Here is a 25175-nt window from a genome sequence, read left to right on the forward strand (position 1 = left end):
ACGCTTGGGGGTGGGGGTGCAGGTGGAATCACATCCAGGGCCACCATCCCTGCTGATCAACTCCTCTCCCTCCTTCTCAGAGCTTCATGCATGCTGAGGAATAGCTGTTCTCCGGCCTGCAGGAGACACTGGGAGGGAGGGGAAGGAGTGGGTACAGGCACACTCAGGAGAGGGGGTGGAAAGAGGTGGGGACAAAGAGGGGCAGGGGTGGGGCCTTAGGAGAAAAGGTGGAGTGGGGGTGTGACCTGGGGCTGAGCGCGGGCCTTGGGGGTCCACAAAATTTTTTAAATCAAAATGGGGGTCCTTGGGTTGCTAAAGTTTGAGAACGGCTGGTCTACACCACAATTAAAGCAGCCCCTTAGCCTGAGCCAGCTGGCACAGGCTAGTCACGGGCCTAATTGCAGATTGCATTGACTTAGGTATGTCTGCAAATTTTATCCCCTAAACAGAGGGGACACGATTTGCATTGCTGAACAACTTCTTTTCCCAATGATTTCAATGGACATCTGAATCCTATTGACTTCTAAAAAAAAAAAAAAAAAAAAAAAAAAAGTGACATTTAAAATGTCTAAAAATGGATTTAGAAGCCTAACTAACCAGCCTAAGTTTGAAATGTTTCACCTATATACTCACTTTCCCAAAGAAGCATTTTACTCATTAAAAACTAAGCAGGTAAGAGTCCAAAGAACAGCTAAGCACATCTGTGAATTAGTGTGTCAGGCCAAGACTGCAGAATAACCTAATAAAAGAAAATGATAGACATAAAGGGGTCTCAGTAGGTCACCTAGATCATCCGCGTGCAAGAGAAGGATTGTTCCTTACAATGTGTTCTTCGTTGCTTTGTCCTGTCTAGTTTTAAATGTCTTAACAGATAGGACTTTCATCACTTCCCTTAGGACACTATTCCCCACTCTAATCTAACAGAAAGAGACATGTTATTATTATTAAATTATGATATTATGTAGAGTATCTCATGCTTCATGGGACAAAAAAGAAAATGTGAAGGACACCATTTTTGGCCAAAGAAAGAATGTATACACTGTGTACTGTACTTTCTATAAAAACCGATAAAAAGACAACTGCACTATTGAGACTTAAAAATGTGACACTGATAAGCATCCTGCCCCAACATTCCTTCATCCCTGTTTTTATTTCAGCTAGAACAGTTTGTTTTCTCTTGCTCTTGTAATGTTCATTTGACCTATGTGTTTGAACAGAATCCAGCATGGCAACCATTATCACTGCGTGAGGCACTGTAACTTCTAGTTCCATGGGCCCTGCCTGGACTGGTTTGCAATAAGACTAGAAAGCACTGAAGAAGGAAAGTTTTTTTTGTTTCTTTTATTTTTTTGGCAATGACTATGTTTAAACATTATGACTCAGAGTACCGGGGGATCAATAAAAACACATTTATCTCTCCAGTTCCTTAAAATGAACTCTAAGCCTAGTTTCTAAAACGTCCTGCTTGTGAGAGAGTGGCAAGATATTCCCAAGCAGTGGTGAAAAAGCCCACAGGCTTTAAAGTAATTAATTAATTCCAAATTGGAGATGAAAATTAAGTTTAGTTTTTCTGCCTGTTTAAAATAACTAACTATCAATTATTTTCAGAAAACTATTATGTATTATCCAGAATGTGTAAAATGTTTGTGAGAACATACTCTAAACAACAAAAACATTTTTGTAAAAGAAAAAAAACACTGATCTAATTAATAAATTGTTCAGAAAAATACATAAAACTAGTTGATAAAAACCACTGGCCTTCTATATCCTTCCCTAGCTTTCAGAATCAGAAATAAGGGTTGCTTCAAGAAAAGCTTGGGATCTCTATGAAGTCATGCATTTGGCGACTACTTATAGTGAGAATCTACTGTACCCTAAGTAATTCTCTGCTACCGTACCTAAGTAATTTATTCTGAATTAGAGCAATAACAACCATCATTGGGATTTTGACACTTGCAGCTGATGGAGCAATCCCCAAAAGTTACATACTGGAAGTATTAGACTGGGCCTTTCTTGCATATAACCAAAGCAAGGGCCAACCTGAAGTGAAGGTTTCATACTCACCCTTTTAGGGTGAGTGAGCATCAAACAACCAACTATTGATCTATCAAAATTAATATTTTGTTACCTTGCTAATGTTGACATTAACTTTGACACATTAACCCCAAGGGTAGATGTAAGCACCATACATATTTGGATCTCAACCATTCCCCTGACCTAGAAGGTGGCTTACTACTAGAGCTGTTTCCATTCTGTGGGAAATGCCAACATTTTAAAATTTGTTTTCAATGTGAATTGGAAGGAAAAGAGACTAAATTTCCTGGAAAAGGTAAATTCTGAAAAATTTGGACTTGGTACCATCAGAACATTTTGGTTTTATAATGTTACATCCTTTCAATGATGTCAAAACATAATACAATAAAATATTGGTAATATTAAATAATTTAAATTTTATTCATGTAGTGTAATATTTAGTATATAAGTAAACTTTCAACATTACGGAACTGAAACAAGGTCAAAATGATTTAGACATTTAACTGTAGAATGCTGTCAAAACCAACATATTCCTGCAAAACATTTTGATTTTGATGAAAATTCATTTTCTGAAAACAAAAAGGGGGCCTTTGGACATGGACCTTATCTCCAGCCTGGGGCACAACCCACAGATGTCATGATCTCTGCTCCATCAACCTAACTCAGCAGTAAAACAGGTCTCATCTTGACATCCAGGATATATGTACGAGCTCAATTCTCCACAAGCCAGGAGCCCACAGGGAATAGCAGAGCAGATATCTACTTTGATCTGAGCCTCATCTCCAGCCCTTTAGAGCCAGGCAGGTGATTTTAGAGCAGAGGAATAGCCTCTACCATAACTCAGAAACGGAATTCCATTCTATTATCATGGTCAATTCCAGCAGCACTGCCCTGAACTGATCATTGTTTTGGAAGCCTGTCAACTGTTAACAGTGCATGTAGAGCGCCTTCCTCCTTTTACTCATCCTCCATATGGTGAACTCATTCATACAGGGCATGGGTGCACAATTGCACTTACAAACCTGGCCTCTTCCCCCCCTCCCCCAAATACTTTCCATCTCCCACCAACTCAGAGGTCCCCATAACTGCAGGCTTTTGTAAAATAATCCTGAGTAAAAAATATAGAACACTACTTTTCAGAAATGTGTGTGTTTAAAACATTGTATAAAATATTCAATTTGCAAATACCTAGAGGATGAAGGGGTAATCACTAGCAGCCAGCATGGATTCACCAAAAACAAATCATGCCAAAACAGCTTGATTTCCTTCTTTGACAGGGTATCTGATTTGGTGGATAGGGAGAATGCAGTGGACATAATATACCTGGATTTCAGCAGGGCTTTTGACACAGTCCCACATGACATTATGATTAGTAAACTGGAGAAATGCAAGTTAGACAGAGCTACCATTAAGTGGATACATAATTGGTAAAACAACTGCAAACAAAGAGTAATTATTAATGGAATGTCTTTGGCTTGGAGGGAGGTGTCAAGTGGGGCTCCACAGGAGTCTGTTCTGGGTCTGGTTTGTTTAACATCTTTATTAATGACCTGGTGTCAGTATAGAGAGCATACTGCTCAAATTTGCAGCTGCCCCAAAACTGGGCGGGGGTCGCCAATATTTTGGAGGAGAGAGCTGAAATTCAGAGGGATCTTGACAAATTGGAGAACTGGGCTTTAGACAACAAAATGAAACTCAACAAAGACAAATGCAAGGTGCTACACTTAGGGAAGAAAAATCAAATGCACAAATACAGAATGGGGGGAAACTGGCTTGGCAGCAGGACTGCTAAGAAGGATTTGGGAGTTGTGGTGGATCACAGCCTCCACATGAGTCAGCAATGCAATGCTGTTGCAAAACAAGCAAAAGCAATTTTCGGTTGTATTAACAGAAACATAGCATGCAAGTCACAGGAAGTGATAGTGCCACTCTACTTGGTGCTGGTTAAGCCTCAGCTAGAGTACTGCATCCAATTTTGGTCACCAATGTATAGAAAGGATGTAGAGAAACTAGAAAGCATCCAGAGGCAAGTGACAAAGATGATCAAAGGTGTGGAATGCAAGCCATAGGAGCAAAGGCTGAAGGAACTGGGTGGTTTAGTTTGGAAAAGAGAAGATTAAGGGAGGATATGATAGCAGTCTTCAGATAATTGAAAGACTGCCACAAGAAAGATGGAGAAAAATCTCTCTTGCCACAGAGGACAGGACAAGAGGCAATGGTTCAAACTACAGCATATGAGATTCAGATTAAATCTCAGGGAAAACTTCCTAACTGTAAGAACAGTAGGACAATAGAACAGACTGCTGAGGGAGATTGTGCAAGGTTTTCAAAAGGAGGCTGGACAGCCATCTGTCTTTGATGGTTTAGACACAACAAAGCCTGAATCTTGGCAGGGGTTTAGACTACATGACCCCGGCAGTCCCTTCTAACTCTATGATTCTAAATAACGTAATCCCAACTCAATCATTGGGGGTAAAGCTGAACAAATTTTCTCCTCATGGAATAACCACAAGATGATGGATCCTTACTAGAGCTGTCAAGCATTAAAAAAAGTAATCGTGATTAATCTCATGGTTAAAAAAATTAATCGTGATTAATCGTGCTGTTAAACAATAATAGAATACTATTTATATAAATATTTTGGATGTTTTCCACATTTTCAAATATATTGATCTCAATTACAACACAGAATACAAAGTGTACAGTGCTCACTTTATATTTATTTTTATTATAAATATTGCACTGTAAAAATAAAAGAAATTGTATTTTTCAATTCACTTAATATAATTACTGTAGTGCAATCTCTTTATCATGAAAGTTGAACTTACAAATGTAGAATTATGTACAAAAAATAACTGCATTCAAAAATAAAACAATGGAAAACTTCAGAGCCTACAAGTCCACTCAGTTCTACTTCTTGTTCAGCCAATCACTCAGACAAACAAGTCTGTGTACATTTGCAGGAGATAATGCTGCCCACTTCTTATTTACAATGTCACCTGAAAATGAGAGCAGGTGTTGTATGACACTGTTGTAGTAGGCATTGCAAGATGTTTACATGCTAGATGCGCCTAAGATTCATATGTCATGCTTCAATCACCATTCCAGAGGACATGCATTCATGCTGATGACAGGTTCTGCTCGATAACGATCCAAGCAGTGCAGACCAACACATGTTCATTTTCATCATCTGAGTCAGATGCCACAAGCAGAAGATTGATTTTCTTTTTTGGTGGTTTGGGTTCTCTAGTTTTCGCATTAGAGTGTTGCTCTTCTAAGACTTCTGAAAGCATGTTCCACCCCCCGTCCTAATCAGATTTTGGAAGACACTTCAGATTCTTAAACCTTGGGTTGAGTGCTGTAGCTATCTTTAGAAATCTCACATTGGTACCTTCTTTGCTTTTTGTCAAATCTTCAGTGAAAGTGTTCTTAAAATGAACAACATGCTGGGTTATCATCTGAGACTGCTATAACATGAAATCTATGGCAGAATGCAGGTAAAACACAGAACAGGAGACACATTTCTCCCCCAAGGAGTTCAGTCACAAATTTAATCAACATATTATTTTTTTAACGAGCATCATCAGCATGGAAGCATGTCCTCTGGAATGGTGGCCAAAGCATGAAGGGGCAGATGAATGTTTAGCATATTTGGCACATAAATACCGTGCAATGCCGGTTACAAAAATGCCATGTGAACATCTGTTCTCACTTTTAGATGACATAAATAAGAAGCGGACAATATTATCTCCCATAAATGTAAACAAACTTGTTTGTCTTAATGATTGGCTGAACAAGAAGTAGGACTGAGTGGACTTCTTGGCTCTAAATTTTTACATTGTTTTGTTCTTGAGTGCAGTTATCTAACAAAAACAAATCTACATTTACAAGTTGCATTTTCATGACAAAGATTGCACTATAGTACTTGTATGAGGTGAACTGAAAAATACTTTTTGTTTTGTTTATCATTTTTACGGTGCAAAATGTTTTGCTTTGTATTCGGTGTTGTAATTAAAATCAATATATTTGAAAATGTAAAAACATCCAAAATATTTAATAAATTTCAATTGATATTCTATTGTTTAACAGTGCGATTAAAACTGCAATTAAGCACAATTAATCTTTTTAATAGTGATTAATTTTTTTAAATTAATCACGTGAGTTAACTGCAATTAATTGACAGCCCTAACCCTTACCCAGATCTATTTTTCCAAAAAAAATTATTAAATTTTGTGCAAGTGTTTAACAATGAATTGATCACCAAGGGTTTTCTGAGAGTATTCAATATTTGGCAGTCAAAATGTTTTGGTTAGCTGAGATTAAGTCAGATGGTATTGTTATTTGACTGACTGACAGCACATGCACTTGCAGCACACATACTCACATATGCTAATATAAAAATAGTTTCCACAGACATGTACATCAGGTTATTAACATTCATTTCTTCTTTAAGTCTCAGCTGCACAAATGTTTGTAGAGAGTAAACACAAAATGGGTGGGAAAGCACATTCACTTAAATATTTGAACAAATATTCGCAGTAATGCTTTTGTGCCATTTACCCAGTTCTAACTGGGAAGGAGCCAAAACAAACTTGTCTTCTAAAGTGCCCTGCATGCAGTTAAGAAGAATAAAAGTACCCAAATCCATCCAAGAGACTAAAGGTATGTCAGCAATCTACACAGCAAAAACAGACTCGCAGCAGCAAGTCTCAGGATATATTTACACTGCAATTAAAAGCCCGGGGCTGACCCATGCCAGACTCATGGCGCTCAGGCTAACGGGTTGTAAATGCAGTGTGGACATTTGAGTTTGGGCTTGAACCAGGACTCTAGGTCCTGCAAGGTGGGAGGCTCCCAGAGCTTGGACTGCAGCCCAAGCCAGAACACCTACACCACAATTAAACAGCCCCACGAGCCCGAGTCAGTTGGCATGGGCCAGCTGCAGGTGTCTAACTGCAGTGTAGACATGCCTCAGAGTCTGGGTCAACTGACACAGGCTTGTGGGGCTCATGCTGGGGGGCTAAAAATAGACATACAGACTCATGCTGGAGCCAAACTCCAAAACCCAGAAATGGGAGGAGGGTCTCAGAGCCCAGGCTGCAGCCCAAATGTCAACATTTACACTGCTGGTTTTAGCCCCATGGTGCAAGCCCTTGGAGCCTGAGACAGTTGACCCAGGCTCTGAGACTCGCTGTTTCAGGGGTTTGTTTGCTGGGTAGAAACACCTTCAGCTGCAAACATGTAAGCATTAGCCACATCAGTTTCCCACTGCTGTCATGGCAAAGTACAACAGACAGCAGAGAAAAGTGCAAGATCTGGGCAAGAGCTATGGCATTTCATGGAAGAAAAGAGAACTGTAAGGAAGATTCAGTCACAACAGTTCGACATTAGCAACAGTCCCAGCCAAGGCAACTGAGAAATCCCCCTAAACTATAGGAATAAGGCAGAATTAGGCCTAAGATCCAGAAAGGAAAGTTAGGAGAGAACATATTCTGAACTTAGTAGAATGACTCTGAATTTACACTATTGTAACTGAAAACAGAATAAGGCCCAGAAGCTCATGGAGGGCAGCCAAGGGAATTGTTGGCTTCATGAGTTAAAGCTGTAGGTGGTAACAGGAAAATTAAGGTCAAATAAAGAGACCCTCATCTGTCCATGATTCTATCAGCTAATATAGCCCACCAAGTAAATGGCAGTAGAATTACAAGATTTAAAGGGCTGTTCTTCACTAGAGCTCAAGACTCTATCAAACCGTGTTAGAACTCTAGCATATCAGGGTTTTCAAATAATGACATTTAAACTATTTTTATTAATGTGCCAAACTTTTGAATTAAAAGGGGTATTCCCATCATAAATTCAGTTCTCTGTCATTCCCACTGTACCATATTAGATTGCTGGGTGAGAGATTCATAGATTCATAGATTCATAGATACTAAGGTCAGAAGGGACCACTCTGATCATCTAGTCCGACCTCCTGCACAGCGCAGGCCACAGAATGTCACCCACCACTCCTATGAAAAACCTCACCCATGTCTGAGCTATTGAAGTCCTCAAATCATGGTTCAAAACTTCAAGGAGCAGAGAAGCCTCCCTCCAGTCAACCATGCCCCATGCTCCAGAGGAAGGCAAAAAAACCTCCAGGGCCTCTCCAATCTGCCCTGGAGGAAAACTCCCTCTCGACCCCAAACATGGCAATCAGCCAAACCCTGAGCACATGGGCAAGATTCACCAGCCAGATACCCAGGAAAGAATTTTCTATAGTAAATCAGATCCCATCCATCTAATATCCCATCTCAGGGGATTTGGCCTATTTACCCTGAATATTTAAAGATCAATTACTTACCAAAATCCCATTATCCCATCATACCATCTCCTCCATAAACTTATCGAGTAGAATCTTAAAACCAGATAGATCTTTTGCCCCCACTGCTTCCCTTGGAAGGTTATTCCAAAACTTCACTCCTCTGATGGTTAGAAACCTTCGTCTGATTTCAAGTTTAAACTTCCTGGTGGCCAGTTTATACCCATTTGTTCTTGTGTCCACATTGGTGCTGAGCTGAAATAATTCCTCTCCCTCTCCTATATTTATCCCTCTGATATATTTATAGAGAGCAATCATATCTCCCCTCAACCTTCTTTTAGTTAGGCTAAACAAGCCAAGCTCCTTAAGTCTCCTTTCATAAGACAAGTTTTCCATTCCTCGGATCATCCTAGTAGCCCTTCTCTGTACCTGCTCCAGTTTGAATTCATCCTTTTTAAACATGGAAGACCAGAACTGCATACAGTATTCTAGGTGAGGTCTCACCAGTGCCTTGTATAACGGTACTAAAACCTCCTTATCCCTTGATGAAGGAGTAGTGTTTATTTAAATTACATCTTCTCCATAGTTTGTTTGCAGTCTGTAGTTGAATAGAGAAGGGAGGTGCTGAGGTTTTGTGGTTGGGGGCACTGGTATCACATAGCAGTATCATGGGAGATGCATCAACAGTACAACTCGGGGAAGCGAGCCCAGAGACAGCAGAATTTATGCCATGTGGTTCCTATTCCACAGGCTCCCACAGTAGGTCTTTGGAAGCCTTGATCTTCACTACATAAAAGAGGTGTTCTAAACTTGAATTAACTAACTCAAAGTAAAATTTTAGTGAAGAAAAGGGTTTGTAGTTTTCCCACAAATTAGCAGCTCAAGTAAAAGTCTAGACTTGCTCATAAATCTTTAACGCAACATGCTAACTCATGTGAAAACTACAAACCCTTGTCTTCTCTAGGATTTTACCTCAAGTTAGCGAACTTGAGTCAAGAACACATTTTTTTCTTTTTGGTGTGTGTGTGTTTTGTAGTGCAGATAAGGTCCAAGGGTCAACAGAACTGCCGATGGAATCACACACAAACTGAAATAGATACAGTTAAACATTAGGATGGCCAGATATAAAAATGTTGAGATCCACAGTGTTTTCATGGACTAACTTATTGAATAATAAGAGTATAGCAGTAGGAACATACTACTGACCACCTGACCAGGATGGTGATGGTGACTGTGAAATGCTTAGGGACATTACAGAGGTTACAAAAACAGAAAACTCAACAATGGAGGATTTCAGCTATCCCCATATTAACTGAGTGCATGTCACCTCTGGATGTGATGCAGCGATAAAATTTCTAGACCCCAAAAATGACTGCTTCTTGGAGCAGTTAGTCCTGGAAACCACAAGGAGAGAGGCAATGCTTGAGTTAGTCCTAAGTGGAGCACAAGATCTGGTCCAAGAGGTGAATATAGCTGAACCACTCAGTAATAGCAACCTTAATATAATTAAATTTAACATCCTTGTGGGAGGGGGGAATACCAAAGAAGCCCACCACAGTAGTATTTAACTTCTAGAGGGGGAACTACACAAAAATGGGGAAGCTAGTTAAACAGAAATTAAAAGGAACAGTCACAAAAGTGAAATGCCTACAAGCACATGGAAAATTTTTAATCACACCATAATAGAGGCTCAAACTAAATGTACAATCCCAAATTAAAAAAAAACAGTAAAAACACACCCAAAATACCACCATGGGTAACCAGAGTGAAAGAGGTAGTTAGGCATAAAAATACATCCTTTAAAAATTGGAAGTCAAATTCTACTCAGGAAAACAAAGGAGCATAAACTCTGACAAGTCAAGTGTAAAAGTATAATTAAGCAGGCCAAAAAAGAATTTGAAGAGCAACTAGCAAAAGACACAAAAACTAACAGCAATGTTTTTAAGTACATCAGAAGCAGGAAGCCTGCCAAACAATCAGTGAGGTCACTGGATGATCCACGTGCTAAAAGAATACGCAAGGAACACAAGGCCAGTGTGGAGAAGCTAAATTAATTCTTTGCACCAGTCTTCACTGCAGAGGATGTGAGGGAGATTCCCACACCTGAGCCATTCTTTTTAGATGACAAATCTGAGGAACTGTCCCAGATTAAAGTGTCAATAGAGAAGGTTTTTGGCACAACTGATAAATTAAGCAGTAATAAGTCACCAGGACCAGATGGTATTCACCGAAGAGTTCGGAGGGAACTCAGGTATGACAGTACACAACTACTAACTGGTATGTAGCTTATCACTTAAATCACCCTCTGTACCAGATGACTAGAGGATTGCTAATGTAATGCCATTTTTTAAAAAAGGCTCCAGAGGCGATCTTGGCTATTACAGGCCAGTAAACCTAACTTCACTATCAGGCAAATCGGTTGAAACTATAGTAGAGAACAGAATTATCAGATACATAAATGAACACAATATGTTAAGGAAGCGTCAACAAGGCTTTTTTGCAATAGAAAATCATGCCTCACAAATCTACTAGAATTCTTTGAGGGGGTCAACAAATGAGTACAAGGGTGATCCAATGGATATAGCGTACCTGGAATTTCAGAAAGCGTTTGACAAGGTCCCTCCCTGAAGGCTCTTAAGAAAAGTAAGCAGTCATGGGATAAGAGAGAAGGTCCTCTCACAGATCAGTAACTGGTTAAAAGATAGGAAACAAAGGGTAGGAATAAATGGTCAGTTTTCACAGTGGAGGGAGGTAAATAGGGGATCCCCCAAGGATCTGTACTGGGACCTATCCTGTTCAACATATTGATATATAATCTGGAAAAAGGGGTATACAGCAAAGTTTGCAGACAATACAAAATTACTCAAGATAGTTAAGTCGAAAGCAGACTGCGAAGAATTACAAAGGGATTGGGTGACTAAGCAAAAAAATGGCAGATGAAATTCAATGTTGATAAATGCAAAGCAACGCAGATTGGAAAACAAACATAATCTAACTATACATACAGAATGATGGGATCTAAATTAGCTGTTACTACTCAAGAAAGATCTAGGTGTCATTATGAATAGTTCTCTGAAAAAATATTTGCTCAGTGTGCAGTGCTGTCAAAAAAAGCTAACAGAATGTTAGGCAAGGGATAGATAATACTACAGAAAATATCATAATGGCACTATATAAATCGACGGGACACTCACACCTGGAATACTGCATACAATTCTAGTTGCCTCATCTCAAAAAAGATAGATTAGAAATGGAAAAAGTAGAGATTAGGCAACAAAAATGATTAAGGGTATGGAACAACTTCCATATGAGAAGAAATTAAAAACACTGGAACTTTTCATTTTAGGAAAGCAAAGACTAAGGGTAGATATGATAGAGATCTATAAAATCATGAATGATGTGGAGAAAGTAAATACGGAAGCGTTATTTACCTCTTAACATAACAGAAGAATCAGTGGTCACCCCATGAAATTAATAGGCAGCAGGTTTAAAACAAACATAAGGAAATGCTTCTCTCAATGCAGAGGTAACCTGTGGAACTCATTGCTAAGGGATGTCGTAATGGCCAAAAGTATAAGCGGGTTCAAAAAATAATTCAATAAGTTCATGGAGGATAGGTCCATCAATGGCTATTAGCCAAGATGGTCAGGAACACAATCCCATGCTCTGGGAGTCCCTAAATCTCTGACTGCCAGACTGGGACTAGACAATAGGGAATCAATCACTTGATAATAACCTTGTTCTGTTCATTCCTTCTGAAGCATCTGGAACCGGCCACTGTCAGAAGAAAGAAAAGGAGGACTTCTGGCACCTTAGAGATGAACATATTTATTTGAGCATAAGCTTTCGTGAGCTACAGCTCACTTCATCGGATGCATTCAGTGGAAAATACAGTGAGGAGATTTATATACATAGAGAACATGAAACTATGGGTGTTACCATACACACTGTAACAAGAGTGATTACTTAAGGTGAGTTATTACCAGCAGGAGAGCGGGGGGGAGGGGAACCTTTTGTAGTAATAATCAAGGTGGGCCATTTCCAGCAGTTGACAAGAATGCCTTAGGAAAAGTGGGGGGGTTGAGGGGCGAATAAACAAGGAGAAATAGTTTTACTTTGTGTAATGACCCATCCACTCCCAATCTCTATTCAAGCCTAAGTTAATTGTATCCAGTTTGCAAATTAATTCCAATTTAGCAGTCTCTCATTGGAGTCTGGTTTTGAAGTTTTTTTGTTGAAGAATTGTAACTTTTAGGTCTGTAAACGAGTGACCAGAGAGATTGAAGTGTTCTCCAACTGGTTTTTGAATGTTATAATTCTTGACGTCTGATTTGTGTCCATTCATTCTTTTACGTAGAGACTGTCTAGTTTGACCAATGTACATGACAGAGGGGAATGCTGGCACATGATGGCGTATATCACATTAGTAGATGTGCAGGTGAACAAGCCTCAGAGACTGTGGCTGATGTGATTAGGCCCTATGATGGTGTCCCCTGAATAGATATGTGGGCACAGTTGGCAACGGGCGCTGTTGCAAGGATAGGTTCCTGGGTTAGTGGTTCTGTTGTGTGGTGTGTGGTTGCCGGTGAGTATTTGCTTCAGGTTGGGGGGCTGTCTGTAAGCAAGGACTGGCCTGTCTCCCAAGATCTGTGAGAGTGATGGGTCGTCCTTCAGGATAGGTTGTAGATCCTTGATAATGCGTTGGAGAGGTTTTAGTTGGGGGCTGAAGGTGAAGGCTAGTGGCATTCTGTTCTTTTCTTTGTTGGGCCTGCCCTGTAGTAGGTGACTTCTGGGTACTCTTCTGGCTCTGTCAATCGGTTTCTTCACTTCAGCAGGTGGGTATTGTAGTTGTAAGAATGCTTGATAAAGATCTTGTAGGTGTTTGCCTCTGTCTGAGGGGTTGGAGCAAATGCGGTTATATCGTAGAGCTTGGCTGTAGACAATGGATCGTGTGGTGTGGTCTGAATGAAAGCTGGAGGTATGTGGGTAGGAATAGCGGTCAGTAGGTTTCTGGTATAGGGTGGTGTTTATGTGACTATCGCTTATTAGCACCATAGTGTCCAGGAACTGGATCTCTTTTGTGAACTGGTCCAGGCTGAGGTTGATGGTGGGATAGAAATTGTTGAAATCATGATGGAATTCCTTAAGGGCTTCTTTTCCATGGGTCCAGATGATGATGATGTCATCAATGTAGCGCAAGCAGAGTAGGGGCATTAAGGGACGAAAGTTTAGGAAGCGTTGTTCTAAGTCAGCCATAAAAATGTTGGCATACTGTGGGGCCAATCGGGTAACCATAGCAGTGTGGCTGTTTTGAAGGTATACATTGTTCCCAAATGTGAAATAGTTATGGGTGAGGACAAAGTCACAAAGTTCAGCCACCAGGTTAGCCGTGACATAATCAGGGATACTGTTCCTGACAGTTTGTAGTCCATCTTTGTGTGGAATGTTTATGTAGAGGGCTTCTACATCCATAGTGGCCAGGATGGTGTTTTCAGAAAGATCACCGATGGATTGTGGTTTCCTCAGGAAGTCAGTGAATCAGATGTCAAGAATTATAACAGTCAAAAACCAGTTGGAGAACACTTAAATCTCTTTGGTCACTCGATTACAGACCTAAAAGTGGCAATTCTTCAACAAAAAAATTCAAAAACAGACTCCAACGAGAGACTGCTAAATTGGAATTAATTTGCAAACTGGATACAATTAACTTAGGCTTGAATAGAGACTGGGAGTGGATGGGTCATTACACAAAGTAAAATATTTCCCCTTGTTTATTCACCCTCCCACCCCCCACTGTTCCTAAGACATTCTTGTCAATTGCTGGAAATGGCCCACCGTGATTATTACTACAAAAGGTTCCCGCTGTCCTGCTGGTAATAGCACCTTAAGTGATCACTCTTGTTACAGTGTGTATGGTAACAACCATTGTTTCATGTTCTCTATGTATATAAATCTCCACATTGTATTTTCCACTGAATGCATTCGATGAAATGAGTTGTAGCTCACGAAAGCTTATGCTCAAATAAATGTGTTCATCTCTAAGGTGCCAGAAGTCCTCCTTTTCTTTTTGAGAATACAGACTAACATGGCTGCTACTCTGAAACCTGACAGAAGAAAGAATACTGTGGTAGATGGACCATTGGTCTGACCCAGTACAGACATTCTTATGTTCATATTTTTTAACTCTCCTCTGGAATGTATCAGAAGGAATATGGCTGGGAAAACAACTGATATAGTCTTGAACAAACTGCTGAACTCATGTGTTTATTCTGATTTCCAAGCACAAAGACTAGGGAGAAAAGAGAAAACTGTCACCATGTTGGTTCCGTTGGCCTTATATATGTTTAGTACGCAGCCCTCTATCTGGCATTCATCCAAACAGCTGTTACTTTCAGGAAGACCCTTGCCTAAGAATGCTATGGGAATACTACCCAATATAGGACTTTGGATCAAGGACCCTTAGCTGAGAGAACTCCTTTCTTGAAATCCTGAGAATCAATAATCTATAGAATGCTAACTCCCTGATGAGGGCTCTTGGTTGGCAAAGATATTTGGACCCCATGGCATCTAAAGACCTCACCCAGTTTAATTACAGACGGGGTACATGATGAGGATTGTTTGATTTTATCTTTGGGGCACATTTTAATCTGAGGAGGTTACATGTCAGAATGTAAGGCATTATTGATATGACTGAGTGTCTCTGGAAAGGAGGAATTAAAATGACAGTGCTGTCTATTAAATTATAAATCCTGCAATAATTCCATTTCTTTGGTGACTGAAATTGATGCCATTTCCATCTGCACCAACAATCCTCTTAAATATTTATCTTTATTCAGTTCTTTCTGGCTAAATATCATCTCTATCTCCATATACTTTTCTACAATACAATGTAGAGATCATTTTAATGGAATATTACACTGTGACATGTTAATTTTCTCCCTTCACTAGAAGATAAAGCACAAAAAGCTTCACCCTTACATATTGCAGCAAACCTTGGCTATTTGTTTGCTAAGCAGATGACATTTTTATTATGGAATCGTTCTATTCCAGTGACTTTATTTCTCTTATATGAAATTAATACGGATGTAGATGTTGACATTCTTTATGATGGATGCTGTTTGATGAAGTTATTCATTCTACCATCATGTAAAAGCTCACTGTCTGTCACGCTAAGGTTTTCACAGAATGATGGGGTGTATAAACCCACACAGGGGAACCAAGGGTATGGGCCCAGAAGGCCTGCCTAGCCACACCTGCTGGGTATGCCCACAATGGAGGCAGAGCTCAAAAGGGAGCAGCCCAGCTTAGTCAGGGTGGACAGGACAAAGGAGCAGTCCTGTGCTGGTAGCTCCTGCAGAGGGATGCAAGAGCTCCACACTGCCTGACCAGACCAGACCCTGACAAGACCAGACCCTGCTGCAAGCCACTGAAGGCCCCTGTGGAGATTGGGAATAGGGGGCCGGGATTGAAAGAGAAGAGCCTCCAAATCACGGTCGATGAGAATCCCCTTCCCTACCATGACATTGGAGGGGCCTGAGAACATGAGGAAGTGACTCAGGGAGCAGGCTTGGTGGCATTCCCCTTTCCAGGCTGCATATCTGACCGGCCAGTCATGGGGCCCTGGGATGTAATCTGATGGAGCAGGGAGGGCCTGGGTTCCCCTACTGCCAGCTGTACACAATTGCCACTAGGCAACACTGCTGGGGGCTCAGACATTGAGCTCCCCCGCAAAGTCACAGATTCTCACTGCTAGGCAACGTAGCCACAGAGTCTTGCTGCTGAGCGGCACTACTGAGTTCAGATATCAAACCTGTTAACAATTGGTGGAGAATACAGGCAGAGACCCAGTCCCATTCGGAGGACAGCAGGTGTACCGGCAAACTGACCCAAAGGACTCCATGGATGCAGAAAACCTGCTTAAACTGATGGTAAAGAGCCAACAGCAGCAGGTGGCTCAGCAACAGGGTCAGCTACTGCAACAGAGAGCTGCCCAGCAGCTACTTCGAGAGCCAGCAGCACAGCACCAGAAGCAACATGAACAGCTAATCCAGCAAGTAGTGACATTCCTGCAGCCCCAGAGGACATCTAATGCCGTGGCACCAGAAACCTCAGGTAACGTATCCCACCCCCCACACTCTGCCTGCCCATCAGGCATGAGAAAATGAGTCCTGGGGATGACCCAGAAGCCTTCTCGCACACTTTGAGCACGTGGCGACCACAGCATGCTGGCTGCAGGATCACTGGCCACCCTCACCATTCTATATTTGACGGGACCCACCTAAGCTGCCTACAGGGGCCTAGCTCCCATAGAGGCACTGGAGTATGTTAAAGGAAAAACCAGCCTTTTTGGGCTACATGGACATCAACCCCAAAACACTCTGCCAATGATTCAGGAAGCAAAAGTATCCATGAAGAGCACAGCCCTTAGTGCTGGTACAATGCCTGAAAGAACAGCAGTACTTGTGGCACCTTAGAGACTAACAAATTTATTAGAGCATAAGCTTTCGTGAGCTACAGCTCACTTCATCGGATGCAACTGGTGGAAAAAGCAGAGGAGAGATTTATATACACACACACACACACACACAGAGAACATGAACCAATGGGTTTATCATACACACTGTAAGGAGAGTGATCACTTAAGATAAGCCATCACCAGCAGCAGAGGGGGGAAAGGAGGAAAACCTTTCATGGTGACAAGCAAGGTCGGCTAATTCCAGCAGTTAACAAGAATATCAGAGGAACAGTGGGGGGTGGGGTGGGGGGGAGAAATACCATGGGGAAATAGTTTTACTTTGTGTAATGACTCATCCATTCCCAGTCTCTATTCAAGCCTAAATTAATTGTATCCAGTTTGCAAATTAATTCCAATTCAGCAGTCTCTCGTTGGAGTCTGTTTTTGAAGCTTTTTTGTTGAAGTATAGCCACTCTTAGGTCTGTGATCGAGTGACCAGAGAGATTGAAGTGTTCTCCAACTGGTTTTTGAATGTTATAATTCTTGACGTCTGATTTGTGTCCATTCATTCTTTTACGTAGAGACTCTCCAGTTTGGCCAATGTACATGGCAGAGGGGCATTGCTGGCACATGATGGCATATATCACATTGGTAGATGCGCAGGTGAACGAGCCTCTGATAGTGTGGCTGATGTGATTAGGCCCTATGATGGTATCCCCTGAATAGATATGTGGACAGAGTTGGCAACGGGCTTTGTTGCAAGGATAGGTTCCTGGGTTAGTGGTTCTGTTGTGTGGTGTGTGGTTGCTGGTGAGTATTTGCTTCAGATTGGGGGGCTGTCTGTAAGCAAGGACTGGTCTGTCTCCCAAGATCTGTGAGAGTGATGGGTCGTCCTTCAGGATAGGTTGTAGATCCTTGATGATGCGTTGGAGAGGTTTTAGTTGGGGGCTGAAGGTGATGGCTAGTGGCGTTCTGTTCTTTTCTTTGTTGGGCCTGTCCTGTAGTAGGTGACTTCTGGGTACTCTTCTGGCTCTGTCAATCTGTTTCTTCACTTCAGCAGGTGGGTATTGTAGTTGTAGGAATGCATGATAGAGATCTTGTAGGTGTTTGTCTCTGTCTGAGGGGTTGGAGCAAATGCGGTTATATCGTAGCGCTGCTGGTGATGGCTTATCTTAAGTGATCACTCTCCTTACAGTGTGTATGATAAACCCATTGTTTCATGTTCTCTCTCTCTGTGTGTGTGTGTGTGTGTGTGTGTGTGTGTGTGTGTGTATGTATATAAATCTCTCCTCTGCTTTTTCCACCAAATGCATCCGATGAAGTGAGCTGTAGCTCACGAAAGCTTATGCTCTAATAAATTTGTTAGTCTCTAAGGTGCCACAAGTACTCCTTTTCTTTTTGCGAATACAGACTAACACGGCTGCTACTCTGAAACCTGTCATTATGCAAGGCACTGAATTTAGCCGTATAGAGTGGAAATCTGTCAACTTCATGAAAAAACTCGCACAGATACAGACAGACATCATCTTCCTCTCCAAATGCAAACAGATGGACATCATACCGAAAGGACTGAAGGTAAAAAATCCATTACAATCTACATACCACACAGACTATGCTGACAGCTTGTGCCACACACTCTCAAAGAAACTGCGGAACCACCTGATCAACATCCTCTACAGCAAACAGGGAAAGATTAAGAATGAGCTCTCAAAACTGGATACTCTCATAAAGAACCAACCTTCCACACAAACTTCCTCGTGGCTGTACTTTACAAAAATTAGACAAGCCATTTACAAAACACACTTTGCTTCTCTACAAAAGAAAAAGGACACTAAGCTATCTAAACTACTATATGCCACAAGGGGCCACAACAATGGTTCCCGTATCCCACCCAGCAATATTGTTAATCTATCCAACTATACTCTTAGCCCAGCAGAAGAATCTGTCCTATCTCGGGGCCTCTCCTTTTGCCCCTCCACCCCCACGAACATGATACAGTTCTGTGATGACCTAGAATCCTATTTTCGACGTCTCAGACTCAAGGAATATTTCCAACACACCTCTGACCAGCATATTAACCCACAGAGACCTTCCTGCCAACACTACAAAAAGAAGGATTCTGGGTGGACTCCTCCTGAAGGTCGAAAGAGCAGCCTGGATTTCTACATAGACTGCTTCCGCCGACGTGCACGAGCTGAAATTGTGGAAAAGCAGCATCGCTTACCCCATAACCTCAGCCATGCAGAACACAGTGCCATCCACAGCCTCAGAAACAACTCTGACATCATAATCAAAAAGGCTGACAAAGGAGGTGCTGTCGTCATCATGAATAGGTCGGAGTATGAATAAGAGGCTACTAGGCAGCTCTCCAACACCACTTTCTACAAGCCATTACCTTCTGATCCCACTGAGAGTTACCAAAAGAAACTACAGCATTTGCTCAAGAAACTCCCTGAAAAAGCACAAGAACAAATCCGCACAGACACACCCCTGGAGCCCCGACCTGGGGTATTCTATCTGCTACCCAAGATCCATAAACCTGGAAATCCTGGACGCCCCATCATCTCAGGCATTGGCACCCTGACAGCAGGATTGTCTGGCTATGTAGACTCCCTCCTCAGGCCCTTCGTTACCAGCACTCCCAGCTATCTTCGAGACACCACTGACTTCCTGAGGAAACTACATTCCATTGGTGATCTTCCTAAAAACACCATCCTAGCCACTATGGATGTAGAAGCCCTCTACACCAACATTCCACACAAAGATGGACTACAAGCCGTCAGGAACAGTATCCCCGATACTGTCACGGCTAACCTGGTGGCAGAACTTTGTGACTTTGTCCTGACCCATAACTATTTCACATTTGGTGACAATGTATACCTTCAAATCATAGAATCATAGAATCATAGAATATCAGGGTTGGAAGGGACCCCAGAAGGTCATCTAGTCCAACCCCAAGCATTGATGAACCTGTCACTCCTCTTCATGTCACCCCCACCCAAGGGCTGGAGCTCAGCCAACAAGGTGGAGCAGAGAAAATGTGAGGTCCCCGAGAAGGAAGGTGTGTGCTACCAGGAACTCCCACAAGCCCAGAGGAGGAACAACCAACTAGGAGCTGGAGGGGGAATAGTTTTGAGTGTGGACAGAAAGAATACTTTAGGCAGGAGTGCCTTTTTGTGGACTGCAGCTATGGACAAGCATGGATGGCCTGCTCCAGTGCTTGCAGATGAAGACAGCCAAGATGCTAATCCCAGTAGGGGGTCAATGAATCGATCACAGGCCTGGTAAACTCCAGATGCAGCCAAACAACCACACAAGGAAATATAGAGTCTCCCAACACATCGGGCACTCCCCTCTACCTCCAGTTCATATGCGAGGGATGTATGACAGAACTTCCATTAAGGGTAGGGGACCACATTGAGACTTGCCAGGTAGGGCTATTAGCCATCTTGACCTACGCTGCGAGGTTAGGTCAAGACCGGAAATATTTTGGGGAGGTCCTGAAATGGTGGAGTCGAGATTTCCCCCCACCCCCCAGTGGAAATCAGCCTAGTCCCAAAAGCAAGGGGGCAGATCCCCGTGACAGCCAAGTCCCAGGAAATATGGCCTTCCTTATCTCATTTGGACTATACCAATTTGTGACTATGCCATTCAGCCTCCACAGAATGGCAACCACCTTTCGGCAGCTGATGGATCCTTGAGAAGACAAGACTTACAGCAAACCTGTCACATGCCTCGTAGGACAGAGAGAAGTGATATATCTCTTCTACACTGTGGGGTAGGGCTGGCTGCACCTCCTGGTGGACAAAGTCCAGATGCTGACAGATTGCCCAATACCATCAACCAAAAAGCAGGTACAACATTTCCTAGGCTTGGCCAGCTTATTACAGGCAGTTCATGCCCAACTTCACCACAATAGCTGTCCCCCTTACCAACCTGGTGAAAGGCACCAGTCTCAAGGAAGTGCAGTGGATAGAGGCCTGCAGCAGGGCCTTCAAAACCTTTAAGGACTGGTTGGCCAGACAGAGGCCAGTTGTCCTCCACCCAACTTTAGAAAGCAATTCATTCTGCAAACAGAAGCCTAAGTGGAACTTGGGTCTGTGCTGTCCAAAGAGCTCGCGGGCAAAGAACATCCGATCCTATATAGTAGAAATCTGTTTCCTCTGGAGGTGAAATACTCAACAGTTGAGAAGGACCCCCTGGCAGTGAAATGGGCCATAGAGGCACTTCGATATTATCTCCTAGGGAACTCCTTCCTACTCATCACAGACCACACTCCCCTCTGGAGGCTAAACTCCACAAAAGACACTAATGCCTAGATCATGAGATGGTACCTTTCCCTACAATCCTATGACTTCCAGGTATTCCACCTCCCAGGAAAGGCACACAAGAATGATAATTTCTTTTCTGGGGATCATAGAATCATAGGACTGGAAGGGACCTGGAGACATCACTTAGTCCAGTCCCCGGCACTCATGGCAGGACTAAGTATTATCTACACCATCCCTGGCAGGTGTTTGTCTCACCGGCTCTTTAAAATCTCCAACGATGGAGATCCCACAACCTCCCTAGGCAATTTATGCCAGTACTTAACCACTCTGACAATTAGGAAGCTTTTCCTAATGTCCAACCTAAACTGCCCTTGCTGCAATTTAAGCCCATTGATTCTTGTCCTATCCTCAGAGGTTAAAGAGAATAATTTTTCTCCCTCCTCCTTGTAACAACCTTTTATGTACTTGAAAACTATCATCATGTCCCCTCTCTGCCTCTCTTCTCTAGATCAAACAAACCCTATTTTTTCAATCTTCTCTCATAGGTCATGTTTTCTTTAATCATTTTTGTTGCTCTTCTCTGGACTTCCTCCAATTTATCCACATCTTTCCTGAAAAGTGGCACCCAGAACTGGACACAATACTCTTGTTAAGGCCTAATCACAATGGAGTACAGCCGAAGAATTACTTCTTGTGTCTTGCTTACAACACTCCTGCTAATACATATAAGAATGATGTTTGCTGTTTTTGCAAGCGTTATATGGTTGACTCATATTTAGCTTGTGATCCACTATGATCCCCAAGCCCAGATCACTTTCTGCAGTACTCCTTCCCTGGCAGTCATTTCCCATTTTGTATGTGTGCAACTGATTGTTCCTTCCTAAGTGGAGTACTTTGCATTTGTCCTTATTGAATTTCATCCTATGGATGGAGAAGAGAGGCAGAAAGAAGACCTGTCCCTGGGTCTTAGCCTGAGGGGGAGGTTGTTGGATGGAGTGTACAGGTCCCATACTGGGGAACCAAGGGTTAACAAACAGCTCTGGACCCAAAAGGCCCTGCTCAGCCGCACCTGCTGGGCATGCTCACAATGGACACAGAGCTTAAAAGGGAATTTCCCAGCTCAGGCAGGACAGATAGCACAAGGAAGCAGTCCTGTACTTGTAGCTCCTGCAGAGAGGCTGCAGGAGCTCCATACTGCCTGGATCAGACCTTGCTGCAGAGCCACCGAAGGCCCAAGTAGAGAGGAGGGTCATGACTGAAGGAGAAGAGCTTCTGGATCACGGTCAGTAAGAACCCATCCATGCCCCATGAATTCATACCCTACCCCTGTTGTGACTTTGGAGGGGGCTGAGAATGTGATAGGAAGTGATTCAGGGAGCAGGCTTGGTGGTGTCCACCCCCAAGGCTGCATATCTGACCAGCCAGTCTCAGGGCCCTGGATTGGAACCCAGTGGAGCAGGGAGGGCTCAGGTTCCCCTGCCAACTGTAGACTCTTGCCACTAGATAATGCTGCTTGGCTCAGACATCAAACCTCTCAATATGCAGATAAGTATCTATATCACAAAACCCACCATCACAATTGTCTTACTTACATTAAGAACACACTACTCACAGACACCTAAGAGAACTTTCAAAGAGATATGATTGAGGAGAGTATGGTGGCTTATTGAAACAGGATTGGGAGATCTTTCCTGGCACAAGTGACTGCATGGAAAAGGTACAGAGAAGAAAATAAATATGGCATCAAGGCTGACATTTGGCACATGACAACTGACACTAACAGATACTTTTGTGTCTGGACAGGTTACTGACTGAAGTACATAGGTGGTATAGGGAAGGCTGCATTGATGCTGCCTAGGCTATATGTACTCAGCACATGAATAGACCCTTTCAGAACTATTAATTCAGTTTAAAAAATAAATACAAATATTTTAATTACAGGTGCAACATACTGATTTGTTCCTAGCTGGCTGCAGATTTGTCTCTTAAAAAAACATTTATCAGTAAATGAAAGTAATCTGTCTGGCAATATAAATCAGTTGACAATGACATAATTAGGTCAAATTCAATCCTGTTGTCTACAACTGAACTTGTGTCTAAAGCATTTTTTGTCAGTCTGATTCTTTAGCAAGTGACCAGTAAGTCAGTATAGTTTCCGAGTCCTTGCCTTCCAAATGGGGAAAAGATTCTCTTCTTTGAAATCTGCAGAATTATTTCATAGATTATCAAGTTTTGCTCTAATCCAACTATGCAGTCTAAGTTCAGGAACGATTGGATTCTGAGCCTGAATGAACTCTTAGCATTCTCCTTTGAAATATAAATACGCACTCCATAAATTTCTCATTGGTCTAAACAACAGAAACATCTGTTTAGACTCAGGGACAACTTTTTGGCTCAGTTTACCAATAGTGTGGCTTAATTAGTATGTACATCAGTTCTTTCCATGTTGCAAGCAACCAAAATTACTGCTGCAGTCAATATGATGCACTATAGAGAGTAACAAGCAAGAGGAAAAAGTAAATTAGACAATCAAACACTCAAGCAATAAGACCCTTAAAATATAGTTTTCATATTATTCTGTAGTCTCACAGTTTTCCATATAGATTAATTTCTGCAGTTTTACTCAATTAGTCGTCAGAGAAAAAAAGAGCAAAGTTTGTGGATAAAATCAGATCTTATGGGCCAATAGGTTTTGAGTCATCCATTTGTGTCAAGTTAATTCATTTTCCTACACTAGAAAAATGCTTTACTTAAAAAAAAATAAATAAACCCAACAACAACCTAATATATGTCCCTTTTCCTAGCTCTGTTTTTGTTGTGCTACTAGTATAAGGTATTCACCAAATCTTTCAATCAATTGATCACAGTTAAGGGTCAAAAGAAGAAATATTTAGCCTTTCCCAAGCAATACTCCCACTTGAAGAGGAAAAGTGAATTCAAGACCCAAAGAGTCCTTCTTAAGAACGCTTTATCCAATGCCCTTTCTCTTGAAGCAATTAATTTCAACAAAAAAATTGCCTAAATTTTTTTAGAATAAAGCCTTTAAAGTGCTTGTGTATTTAAACATGAAGAGTGGGCTTTATTTTATTTTTTTTATTTGTATTACCATAGCATCTAGAAGTCCTAGTTATGGATCAAGAGCCCATTGCACTAGGTGTGCACAATCACAGAACAAAAAGATGGTCCCTGCCCCAAGGAGCTTATCATCTAAATATAGGACAACAGAAGGATACAGACACGATGGTGGAGTACAAGTAAACAATGAAACATCATTGATCATCATGATACTCAGTAGTATCAGCACACCAGAAGCCCAATCACTGTCAATTTTTAAGTAGCAATTGTGGCAAAGGAGAGTTGAAAGTGGATAATAAGGTAGCCTTGCCAATGTTTATGAATTGAGGGGCAGCATGGGAGAAAGCACGAAGGTGCTTATTTGAAAGTTTAACAAGTGGATGATGGAGGCTGGCTTTGTGGGGCAATTAGAGGTGAGCATCCACTGCTTGATAGCAACTGAAAGAAGATAGCTAGGGTGGGAATTGTTTGTGAAGGGCCTTAAAAGTGAAAACAAGCAGCATATTTATTTGATGCAGAAGAGACATAGAAGCCAGTGGAGGGATCCAAAGAGAGGGTAGTTGACAAGGTCAAAGTGACAGGCTAGAAACATGATCTTTACAGCAGCATTCTGAATGGATATGAGGAGGGCAAGATTGCATTTGTCAGTGCCAAAGAGAAGGACATTGAGGTAATCAAGAAGCTAGAGCATGGACGAGAGTTTTAGCTGTGTGGATGGATAGGAAAGCTTGTATCTTAGAGCTTTGTTGTTCAGAAAGAATCAGCAGGATTTAGATATAGCCCAGACACAAGAACCTTGAGAAGTCCAAACATAGCTGAGGCCAAGTTAATGGCCTAAGTGACAGACAAGATGATGGTGTTGTCTAGTGATCAGGAAAGGAGTCAGCAGGGAAGGCTTGGATGGGAAGGGAGGTTAGGAGCTCTGTTTTGCCATGTGGATCTTGAGCTGACAGCTGGACATCCAAGAGGAGATGTCAGAGAGACAGGGCAAGATTTTAGTATGGACAGAAGGAGACAGGACTGGAGTCAAGAGATAGAT

The sequence above is a fragment of the Dermochelys coriacea genome, chromosome 3 (genome assembly GCF_009764565.3).
Source record: "Dermochelys coriacea isolate rDerCor1 chromosome 3, rDerCor1.pri.v4, whole genome shotgun sequence".
NCBI classification, from domain to species: Eukaryota; Metazoa; Chordata; order Testudines; family Dermochelyidae; genus Dermochelys; species Dermochelys coriacea.